This window comes from Miniopterus schreibersii (assembly GCF_964146895.1).
Source record: "Miniopterus schreibersii genome assembly, chromosome: 8".
Classification (NCBI taxonomy): domain Eukaryota; kingdom Metazoa; phylum Chordata; class Mammalia; order Chiroptera; family Miniopteridae; genus Miniopterus; species Miniopterus schreibersii.
The window spans coordinates 71,092,800-71,105,038 of NC_138109.1; the positions used below are offsets into that span (position 1 = coordinate 71,092,800).

At 42.6% G+C, this 12,239-nt stretch overlaps 1 pseudogene across 1 annotated transcript; it reads right to left on the bottom strand.

The window, feature by feature from the left end:
• Positions 1 to 633: 633 nt before the first annotated feature.
• Positions 634 to 4,513, bottom strand: LOC308560972 (centromere protein L pseudogene; annotated as a pseudogene). The gene is made up of 2 exons: positions 3,485 to 4,513; positions 634 to 697 (listed from the first exon to the last, which is right to left on the bottom strand). The product of its transcript is annotated as a centromere protein L pseudogene (transcript).
• Between the last annotated feature and the right edge of the window lie 7,726 nt (positions 4,514 to 12,239).

Consider the following 12,239-nt stretch of genomic DNA (forward strand, 5'->3'; position numbering starts at 1 on the left):
CCTGCTCTAAACAGCTAAGTAAGCAGGGTAAGCCTGCTAAGTCTGACCTCTGTGTCCTCACCTGTAAATGAGAAGGGTGGACAGATGCTCCCTGAGGACCTTCCTCCCCTAATTCTTTCAAATAGCAGTGGCCTCCTAAACAACTATGCTGGTAAAATCATTTGACTGTTCTTTGAACTCTCTGAAGTTATCATATTTTTTCCTTTGTTTTTAAAATTCTACCACAAACTCCCCTGGGTAGTTAAAATAATAAGTTAATTGTGTTTGATTTCAATGAAAGAGAAGTGTTTTAAATTAGCATGATCTGTTTATGTGCTGATAACAGCCTGTTTCTGTGTAATGGGCTAGAGGGCTGACTAAGTGAAATCTGCCCACTTAGAGCCAGGTTCTGGAGGCGCCCATCTGAGGGCCTGGGAAGCCTTTCCTACTCACTCTAGATAGGACCCGTCAGTCCTCCTGTCTCGCCAATTGTCATTTCTCAGTGCCTTCCTGTATGATTCTGAGTCTCTTTGGTGGTTGGCCCAACACCACATAGATTTGCAGATTAACCCCGGCCTGTAGGTGAGTCATCTCATCACCTAACTTATTTTTTGAATATAAGTTTTGTTTGTTATAGTCTTGACTTTTTTTGGCTTAATAGTAGTAGGGATAGGGTGCTATCTCTACCAACCTGCCACATAAATGACTGGCCAGATACCTGCTTGACACAATGTAATTCAGCCAATACTGGCCACAGAGAGTGGGGACCACAGCCCCTGGTCTCCCAAGTCCTCCCATTTATGGGTGACATGGCTGCATCAATGTAGAGACTTTATTTTCCCTCTTCCCCATGCCCAGCCTGTTGGCTCTGTTCCAAAGAGCCTTCTTTCCCCATCAAGACAAATATTTATACTTTTAAACTACAGCTTCAGTTCAAATCCTATCTTCTCTAATCCTACCTGCTTGCCTACCTACACTGATATCCTCTTGTAATAATGGTCATGATGATAAAATGCACAGGATGGGTCACTAGTTATTTAAGGTCTATGAAATCAGCATCGGAAAACAGCTGTTGAGGTTAGAACTGAGTCTAATATTTCTCTGCTACCCCCCTAACTACCTAGAGCAGTCACAACAGACATTCAACAAGTATTTATTATGGCTTTGCTAAAAACTAAACTCTGAGAACAGCTATAAAGATGTGGTGAAAGCAGATGTGAAGAAATAGAAAATAGAATTGAAGGAATTACTTAAGGGAAAGGGAAATAAGGAGATGGAATATATGAAAGAGACATTAAGAGACATGAAGGATACTCCCAGCCAGCATGGCTCAGTGGTTGAGCACTGAACCATGAGCCAGGAGATCTCAGTTTGATCCTGGTCAGGGCAGTTGCAGGCCGGATCCCCAGTGAGGGGTGTGCAGGAGGCAGCCGAGCAATGACTCTCTCATCATTGATGTTTCTGTCTCTCTCTCTCCCTCTCCCTACCTCTCTCTGAAATCAGTAAAACATTTTTTAAAATGTAAAAAAATTAAAAAAAAGATGTGCTAAACACCATCATCATGAGATAAGTAAAATGCTGACAGTTCTCAAATGTATTTCTGAAAATGGAGATAGAAAGTTTCCGGAAATATTGGTGATGCCTGTTAGAATTTTTCTTGAGGTATATTTAAGTGTTTCTGGACATAACGAAGTCATCACTTTCTTTAACTTATCTACTGGGGCTGGGAGCGGGGTAATGCTTCTGTCCAACGTTTCCATTCATTCCGTCCAGAGATAAGGTCTCCATCTGCCTGTGCCTGTCACCACAGAGCTTTAGAGCAGATCTTCATCTGCCCTCTGAAGACCTCCTCTAAGTTTTCTTCCTATACTTGCCTTTGTATCCCACCTTCGTCTCACCAAATCTTCTCCTACAGTAGCCTTTTTTCCTCACACTATTTTTTGGAGTAATAAAAATGTTCAGAATCAATGTAGGTAAATTTACATTACAGATACAATTAGCAGCCCTCTGAAAATTAGGATTATTATAAATTGCTTCATTCAGTTTGGTCATGGGCAGCTTTTAGAGTTTTGTTTGGTTTGGTAGATCACAGTAGCCTTTAAGAACATTTGAGAGCAATAATTAGCTTCCCTCCGCAACCTGGTTAGCAAGTCATAATGAAAGCAAGATTTAGGCCAAATTTTTGTACACATGCTGACATCTATTTGATAAACATTTATTAACAAGGCAGGCTCGGAACAATTTACAGACCAGTTCTCTAAATGTAATAAAGTTCCAGCTCCCTGTCCTTTTAGAATGCTCCAAACATGCCTTGTAAAAGGTTTGCTCAGCAGACACAGCAATATTGCTTGAGCAAGATTCAAAACAATGTAATGGACGCTATTCCACTTCTTAAACCAATGATTGGACATAGGACCAACTGGAACTCAAGTTAAGAAAATATTCCCAAAGAGGACAGGTCCACGGTTGAGTGGATTTATAGACTCTGTTCATTCAAAGAAAAAGTACCTCTAAGCTCTAATTTACACATCTTAAATCCCTTCAACCTCACCAATGAGAACTAACTGACAAGACACTACTTTCATCAATGAAACCACCTTGTTGATACCTAATGTAATAAAAGCAAAGCAATGGTAGTCAAATAAGGAAGCCTCATGAAAGATGTGTCTGGCCTTCCTGATATTACCCTGCTGGCCACCTCCTCACTGGGCATTCCTGGTTAGCACCTGGGGTTGACCTAAGCTAAAGTAACACACAGAGTATCACTCTTCTTACTCAACTTTTTCTAGATGATGTACAGGCATCATAACAAGACTGGAAATTAACATTTTATAAATTGAACCTCTTTCAAAAAATATTTTGCATCATTTTATAAAGAATTACCCCATTCCATATTTATCTTTTAAATGATTTTTAAAATGTAATTTTCATTTTTTTCATTTTTGAAGTGAACATTTAATTCAACATTGCAATAATAATTGAACAATATTAAAAACAGAAGCATATTAGTGGCTTAAAAATGTATATTAATTTTAGTTTCCTTTGGAAGGGATTTTTTTTTTATTGCTAGTCCTCTACAGCAAAATGATACTAGGAAAATATCTTTGAAGAAAGAAATTCTCTCTGAATGCAAGTCTAAAATGCTTTAAAGGGATTAATGGTTTTAAAGACTCAAATCAGATATTAGCGATATCTCATTTGAAACCTAAAAATTTGACATAATAAACATTACATATTTTTTTAGAAAGCTGGCCAACAGATTAACAACTCTGCATTGTCTAGAGACTGGCATCCCACATCATCAGGACTGTTACACCAGCACCTGGCTGTGGTTCATTCACTACCGCCTTCTCTGTTCTTCTAGATCCTTCCTAGCTTCCATCTGGCAGCTCCAAAGGCACTATGAGAAAAATAGATGCAGAGATGGCTGCCCATTTCTCCACCTGTCCCTCTCAGCATAGCAATTAGGCAAATAATCAATGAGAAAAAGGTATATAATCCATACCTTATGGTCCCCAAAAGGCTTCGCTCAATTAGAAAAATTGCCAGTTCTGTCAAATATGCCAACACTCCAATAAGTTATTTGACACAGAATCTTTACTTTTCCATCAGTATGTGCTGAAGCTATAGATGTTAAAACATGAACCAACTTTATGGCTGATAAATGAATTTTGAAATGCCTATAGAAATGTGAATAAAGGCAGTTCATGAATAAGTCACCTTCCCCCTCGGTAACTTCCCCAGGTGGTGTGTGGACACTGCCCCACAAAGCTTGTCATCCACTGGATGTATGAAGTAAGAAATGTCCAGACATTGAGGGCTATAGGGTATAGACCAAAGAAATTCAATAACAGCCATATAATGGTCTACTTTGCATGCAGTCTACATAACAGCCAGGAAAGATTAAACACATTGATTCATAAGGAACTGAAACAACAGTCAAAAGTTTTCTGAAACCAGGTTCCAATTATGACTGTATTAATCTCTGCCCATTTACAAGGAATAAGGGCAAACAGTTAAAGTCCTCTGAGAGTATCCAGAAGATTGTTTTCAAATATACATCAGAACCAACTAGTCCACAATATTTCACATTCTATTCCCAGAAGGCAATTGAGATTTTTACAGAATCTGGACAAGAAATGCTTCAGGGTCTCTTTGTGTTCTTTCGTTCCTGGGAAAGTAGAGAAAACCACTCTGATGCTGAAGTCTTCTCCCACTTCCACAGCAAGTCCTCTTTGCTCAGCAGCAATAAATGCACTCAGAGGTTTAGGATACTCTTGGAGATTAGCACAGGAGAATTTATATAAGGGAGTTAAACTATATAAAGTCCATTGTTTATGCAAAACAAATACAGCCTTCTGAGGATCAACATCTTCCACAACTGCGAACACTGGAAATGCCTTCGAGGTGTAGTTGGGACAAAGGAAGTCAGCTTCCTGGCTGATTCTGGTCGTTTCTGCAGAAGGGTGGCACCTATAACGTGGCACTTTAAGTCCTGAGGATGCACTTTGTCTGGGAGTCGATTCTGGTGCATCAAAAGAATCCATGATCAAGGGTTGTGCTTGGAGAATTTTTTTCCATACCACTCCAGGTACACACTGAAATGCCTGAAGGTCTTAAACTTTTGTAGTTCAAGGAGCACTTTGAGAATGTAGTGAAAATCTCTTCAATAAAAATGCACATATGAACATGCAAAACATAATCTTAAATATCACTTCAGAGAGTCTATAGACCCCATAGTTACCACCACTACCACCAGCTTCATTCTTCAGTCTCCCAGGAATCCCCTGAGGTGCTCAATAGACCACCTCAGGCATTGTGACCTGCAGAAAACCAGTTAACCTCCCTGAGCCATGAGTTTCATCTCCTGTAAGATTTGCTGTCACAGTGCGCTATCGTGCTCCATCACAATACGCTGAGGAGGAAGCGAAATATTGATTATGGAAGCACATTGAAATTATGGATTCCTGTGTAAATACACAGTGATTTTGTTAATGAAATTAACTCAAAATAAGGACAGTCTTCCCTCTCCTGTGCCTTTCCTGGACACTATGATGTTGATGTTACCTGATACTGAACCTGCTCAGACTCTTCTGTGTTTTATCAGAGCCAAACAAGCAATGCTTTCCCAAAACTGTCCTCTACAATGATAGAAAATAAGTGTCTCCCCTCTTGAAACATTGCCCCTTGTTTCCAACCTCTCAGTTTTCCTTCCCTCTCCATCCTGATCCAGAGCTGTCATAGGGCTCTGAGTTCCTGAACTGCTGAATTAATTCATGCTGAAGCCACCGTGACCTAATGAGGTATTTATCTCCAGCAGTATTTCACATTTTAAAAGCAAGCTGCACTGTTAGGGCTACAGCCAATGCAAAAGAATAAATCACTAATATTGGAGTTCCAATAACAGTTCCAATAACAGTTGCCCTGGTCTGGGGAAGCTATTTTTTAAGGCAAGTCCTCAAGTCAATCATGTAGGCTATCGCATTTTCCTCATAAGTCAGAAGACTAAGTTTGTCACTTGCTTGAAATTTTTAGAGGTGAGAAGATCCTCCCATACCAGGCAGTATTTTGAGAGAGTAAAGAATTCTGCCCCTCTTTCTATAAAGAACACAGCTTTTATCTAAAAAGAAGAGGAAGGGAGGGTCTATTTCAATACCTGTACTGTCAGAACCCAAGTTGAATGACATTGGTTATCCCAAGGTCTTCCACTTCCATTAGTCTTGGTCAAGCCCTCTTGGCCACCCAGAGCTCATGGCACATGATCTGGTTGTACAGGGATCACCAAGGGATCACTTTGGGGGGGGGGGGGGAGACGCATCCCTTACCCCCCCTTTTAACTGAAAAGCACTGAAAGATTCAAAGCCTGCTCCCACCTGACCCTTTCCCACTTATCCCCCATAAACACACACCAGAGCAAATCTAAGCCCAGACCCCTCTGTTACAGTTCTTGCCTCACCCAGTTATCTTGTCTGACTTCTGATAGCCTGTCCCTTGCCATTCTTGCTCCCTTACGGCATTTTCCCCATCCACAACTTCTCCCTGCCCAGGATCCTGCTGACCTAATCAAGTCTTGACTTGAGTTAATTTGAGAGCCTCTAGATCCAACTCATGGCCCTGACAAGTCTGAGCCCACCCCAGTCCTACAAGAGGAGCAGGGCTCTTCCTGGCTCAGGTTGACCAATTCTCTAAACATACAGCCAGTTCTGCCAATTTCTCACCACAGACTTACAATCCAAGGGAGAAACTTGTAAGTTCATACACTACTCTAGAAGCTAATGATGATGGTGTAAAAGCTTCAAAAGTAATCATGTCTTAAACAGACACACACACACACACACACACACACCTGAATCTGCATTAATTTCATTTTTTATGTAATCCATACATGAATCCTGGACCCTGTATTTCCTATTTACCTTCCTTTTCCATTTCCCTTTGCTTTCTGTGCAAGTTTTAATGGCTGAACTGGAACACTTAGGTTCTGTGAAAATATTTGCCACCCAAATTCCCAACAATAGACAGTTGTCCTAGTTCATTGCTGTTGTTTTATGAGTATCTTGGCAGGGAGAGAATTGGCTTCATATTTCAAAGAATCCCCTTTCTACTAAAAAGTTCTTGTATCACCACACATAAGCACTTATAATGTGTACTCAGGTAGTGGAGCCACCAGGACCCACTAAAAAAAAAAAAAGACAACTCTTTGTCTCTCAAGTCCTGCTAATTAGCTCAGTAACTTGGGACTTAACCTCTCTAGGCCTTGGTTTCCTCATTTGTAAATGAGGATTTGTTTGAATGTCCAAGGTTTCTTCCTGCCATGACCTTCTACAGTTCTATCAAAACAAGCCACAGCAAAGGAAATTATAATTTAACTCTGTGCACAGGGATTTTAAGAATATTACAAATCTGTAAATAGAGTTTAAGATGTCATCAATCTCCCTTTGCTAACAAAATGTATTTCCATTTGCTCCCACTGTACTCTTTCACTGAGTTATTGGAAATAACCTTGAGGGGTAAGAATTTGATGGGTTTCTAATAGAGCGGGGTTCATTCTCTTGCCTTTAGATTCCAAAGTTAAGAAAGCATTGAAGCCAGCTCCTCTCACCACGAGGGATCCAGCAGTAGCCATCTCAATTGGGTCCATCTCAGTGTCAAATGAAATGAATATAAACACATGTTTTCATAGACGGAACACACACAGGAAGGACTCTTGGCTCAGCTCTCTTCATCCTTTGTTTCACCAGCAAGGTAAATCCCTTCTGGAATCAAAAAAAGTACAGAAAACCCATGTTGTTAGCAGTGACCTTTGATATGCATCCACCCAATCATTTGTCCACTGAGTCAGGTCCCACTGGCCCCTTAAGTCGTGGAGTTGGGGGTGTGGGGGGATAAAGGCTGAGGAAGCAGCGTTGCCACTCACGATGGTTTCTCCTGGCTGGATAGTTGATTAGCTGAGCTACAACTGTCACTTCGCTTCCCACAGCCCCTAACTTCCCAGCACAGCTCTGAAATGCCTCTGCATAGCAAAGGTCAACTCAGTAAGAATGTCCCTGATCATTTTAACAACATCGTGAGTCTAAGAAATGCCAAGGGATGAACTATAAAGTCTTTACCTGCAGAGACTTGGCCTGCTGCCTGGATGTTATTTGGTCTTTTTTCTTCCCTTATTCCCAGGACACTGGCTCTGTCACTTTACTGTTCCTTTGGGTTCTTATTTAAACTCATGGGCTGTGTTTCTATGTACAAGAAATAAGTGGAGATCTAGGTCTTCAGTTTCATGCAACACTCAGAAGAAATGGCCAGTCTTAGCCCTGCCCTCTTACAGAGCTACAGTCACACAGGATTATTTCTGGCTCACCATTCAGCCCTCAACCTCTACTTCTCCACATATCTCTTTTCTAACAAAAAACAGCCTGAAGGAAAAAAACAACTAGCTGCATCTTCATTTTCTTTATTGTTTTCTGTGAACAAAAATATAGCTTTTCATTTTTTCCCATTAAGTCCATGGTTGTGTGTAGGGGAAAGTGTTGGAAAGAGCTATATCATGTTCAAGATTTCATATTTTTAAAAAATATTTGCTGTTAGAATATTAGAATTCTCTCTTCCAACTATGAATTCAAAGGGGTTAGGAAAAATTTACTGCCAATGGCTTGGTTTATGAAGGTCTAGAGAAATAGTCCACATAGGATAAAATAAGACCAAGCAAAGAGGAAAATGGAAGCTTTCACTACCAGAAATAGGAAAGGGACCCTGGAACAAACCAAGTGACAGGAGCATCCCATAAGAAAAGCATTTTTAGAAGCTTGCGCACACCCCCTCCCCCCACACACATCATCCATACAGACACACATACACTCACATGTATCTATGGACACATAGACACACACCTAGATCTGGACCCAGCAGGATGGATGGTGCAACCAAGCTCATGTTTCATGGGCTCCTTTTGTGCTTTGTCCATGATAAACCAGTACTTTCTAAATTCTGCTGCAGAACCAAAGTTCAATAAAGTTAAAACATGATTCTATATCATTTTTAAAACATAGAAATCCCTGACTACCAGAAATCCCTGGTGTCCTACCAGAGAAGACCATTTATTCAACAAATATGGTTTTTGAGTGTGAACACTGGAAATATTCTAGGCACTGTGGATACGGCATCATAGAATGCTGGCCTTGCCTGTGGCACTCCTTTCTGGTGAGATGGGCATACAAAGAGATCATTCAAATTCAAGCATTTGGTGTGTGAAAACCATATGAGGAAGTACAGATAAAGGAAAGGCGGCTAAGTCTTCCTGGGGAAACATTTGTGCTGAATTTAGAAGATTGAGGAGGGGTTCACTAAGGGAGCAGGAAGGGCATAGAGAGCAAAGGGAAGAGCACTGGTAGCAACAGAGGAGAGACCGAGTGTGGGGTGTTCAGTGTGGGTGTTCAGTGTGGGGTGTTCACTGTGGGTGTTCACTGTGGGTGTTCAGTGTGGGGTGTTCAGTGTGGGTGTTCACTATGGGTGTTCACTGTGGGTGTTCAGTGTGGGGTGTTCAGTGTGGGTGTTCAGTGTGGGGTGTTCAGTGTGGGTGTTCAGTGTGGGTGTTCAGTGTGGGATGTTCAGTGTGGGTGTTCAGTGTGGGTGTTCAGTGTGGGGTGTTCAGTGTGGGGTGGTCACTGTGGGTGTTCAGTGTGGGTGTTCAGTAGATCACAAGAGATTTCACGTGGCTGGAGTTTAGGAGGTGAGTCAGATTGTGAAAGACACTGACCATCATGCTAAGAAATTTAACTTTATGGCACAGACAATACTGCAGCATAAAGAAATTCTCCTCCCCCCTCTCTCTCAGCCTGTCATCCCCTCTCTCTCTCCCTCCCCACCCCCACACACTGAAGCTATTAATTTGTGGATTTGTGGAGATCTTTGTTGTTGCAGGATAACCTTGGCAGCAATGGGAAGGAGAGACAGGAGGCAGGTGAGACAAGAAAGTCAGGTAAGAGGCTGTGACAGGAGTCCTCATAAGAGCTGGGGAAGAAAGTCCTGACTTGAGGAAAATAATAGAAAGAAAGATTCACAGACAAAGGCCAAAATTGAGCCAGACCATCCCTGTGTCCTTGGCCTCCTAGATTATCCCTACTGGGGTCATCTGTCTTCTTCCGGGCCCAGTGACCACAGCATGCCCCAGGAGACTTCTGGGAACAGCTGCCAAGCCTCACTGCAGGGGCTCTGAAAACACCTGCCTGAAGATTCAGGGGACCCAACCTCATGGGACAAGAACTCGAGCCAAGTTTAGAGTGTGGAGAACTCAGATGGTCTTCTCAGAAACAACAAAACCTTCGATCTGGCTCATCATGAGGGTGAAGCCGATAGTGTAACTCACTTTTAAAATCAGTTTTAAAAATAAAGAATCAATTTCCTGGGTCATCAGAAGTAGTTTAGTACTGAAGATGAAAGATGGACTCATTTTATCGTAGCTCTGCCATCACACATCAGAATCTCTCTCGCCTTGAATATTAACTGTCAATTCACAGTTTTTGACAAGGCGATCCAGTTTTGAACAGATGAGAGAATACCTAGACAGATTGTCCCACAATTATAAATGAGATGGCTGTAGGGATGAAGGAGCATTTCGTGAGAATGGGCATGGGGGAGGGTTGAGGTTTATTACACCTCTGAAGGCATCAGGAAAAGAAAATCAGCCAGATTCAGCAAAGGAGAGTGGATGGTGCAAACCTTCACTAATGGAGAGCTATCACCATCCCAAGCAATCTTCAAACATGGAAGCACAGTTAAAGGAGAAATCAATAAGGATGTCTGACTTTCCATAGTTAGCTTTCCCTTTAAGCCCCAAATATGGAATATTGTTGGTGTTCAATAAATGCTTTTTGAATAAATAAGAGGGTTGGACTGCACAAATGGTTTTTGAACCAAGGCCTAAGGTTTTCCCAGAAAAACCCTGGCACCTGCTGTAAGGAAATGAATGCTGGGGCCCAGCAGAGCAGCTTCATCTGTAGCCTCGTGACTACCCATATCTTATTTTAAGAAGAGTTTCCACAATTAAGACTAGGTAATTGCTAAAATCCTCCCATTCCTAAACTATTGTTTGGATCCGATACAGCAGTAAGTCCACAACGACCTGATTACCAATGCTCCATGTGCTCTAGCCAGTCATGTTTAATGTATTTTTATTCATTGATGACAAATAAAAGCCATCTCTCTTCCCTCATATTTTGGGAAAAGGGAATTCTAGAAGTGGCTTTGGTTTGGGAGGAAGGGGGCTGCCATCATGGGGTTTGCCGAGCTTGCTTTATAAATATTATCCTACCCCCGATCGCCAGTTCTCTCAGCAGTTGTTGATATTTCTGTGGCTTAAAATGAAAAACTCTTGGTTGCACCCTGACCCTTGCTGGTCACCCCCAAACCTCTCTAGGGAATCTGGGCTTTCAAGCCAGAATGACTTCGTCACCACCAAGGAAGGAGGCCTGGATTTTTTCCCTCTTAGGGTATCTTTCTAACATGTTATTTCCATAATTAGCTTTAATTACTCACCTCCTTCTCTTTCTTTCCAAACAACACTCTATTTTCATTCTTTGTGGGGGTGGCAGACCTTCAAGCTGTTGGCCTCTCTCCCTTTGACCGAGGTCCCAGGGAAGAATTCCAGATGGTCAGCTGAGGGCATGTAAGACATCTGCATGAAGAGTGAGGGTTCGATGGGGAGGAGGGGATGGAGAAGGGCAGCTCAGAAGAGAAAAGACGTTTACATGGGAAAAAGGCTCAGAGCATATTTATTGCAAGTTCCATTTCACATATGAGAAATCTGAGACCTAATGATGTGAAGCAACCCACCGGTGGGGGTCTTAAGCGACAGGAAACTATCAAATCTAGGGGGCAGGGTTGAAACTGAGACTGCCCATGGTTGACTCAGGTGGTGACCTGAATGGCTTGTCCTTTTCGGAGTGAAATGTGGCGGCAGCAGTGGCCAGAGTTTTCTGGAAACTCCAGTTCATGTCTTGACATTGAGGGTGTTGAGCTGGTGAGGCCTCTTCTGTAGATGCAGCCACATCTCCCTGCTGGCTGCTCCTCAGGTTTCTAGGCCAGGATGCTCAAGGTCTCCAGGACCCAAGGAGGTGAGGAATCTTCTGGTGTAGAGAAGGGGGTTCACCTGCACAGTCTCCTCTCTCCCCCTACAGGAGCCCACTAGGTTTCACACGCGTGTTTCTGAACTCGATCTCTCTTTCACTCATTGGTGAATCTTAGTTTACCAGGACAAAGACACACAAGCACCATTCCTTGTGGGTGGCCCAAGGACCTTAACCCCTCGCAGCCTCCCCAGCCTGGGACCTGCTTCCCACATAGCCCTGCTGAAGGCAAGCAATAGGTTACACTAACTTAGGCTCCGAGCACCAAAACTGGGGTACCCACGGCACAGACAGGAAAAGATGGAGGGAGGCAGGGCAACTGGCAGAGAGGGCTTAGGGAAGGAGAAAGAGGGTTTTGTTACAAAGGCCGAGTTGAGTAAGTAGCTTCATTACTTGGTAATAAAGAGACAGAAGGTGATGGGATCCTGTAAGATTTCCCTGGAGAACAGAAAGGTTGGTCAAGGTCTGCCCTTTAGAAAAAAGAATTTAGAAGGCATGACCCCATAAAACTAAAGACAGGGGAGGGAAAGAATAAAGCGATTTGTCTGCTGGAAGCCAAGGGTCTTGATGAGGGGCCCTGGAAGCACAGAATCCAGGAGGCAGCACCGGGCCCCTGGCCGCCTGATGGGGCTGCCAGGGCAG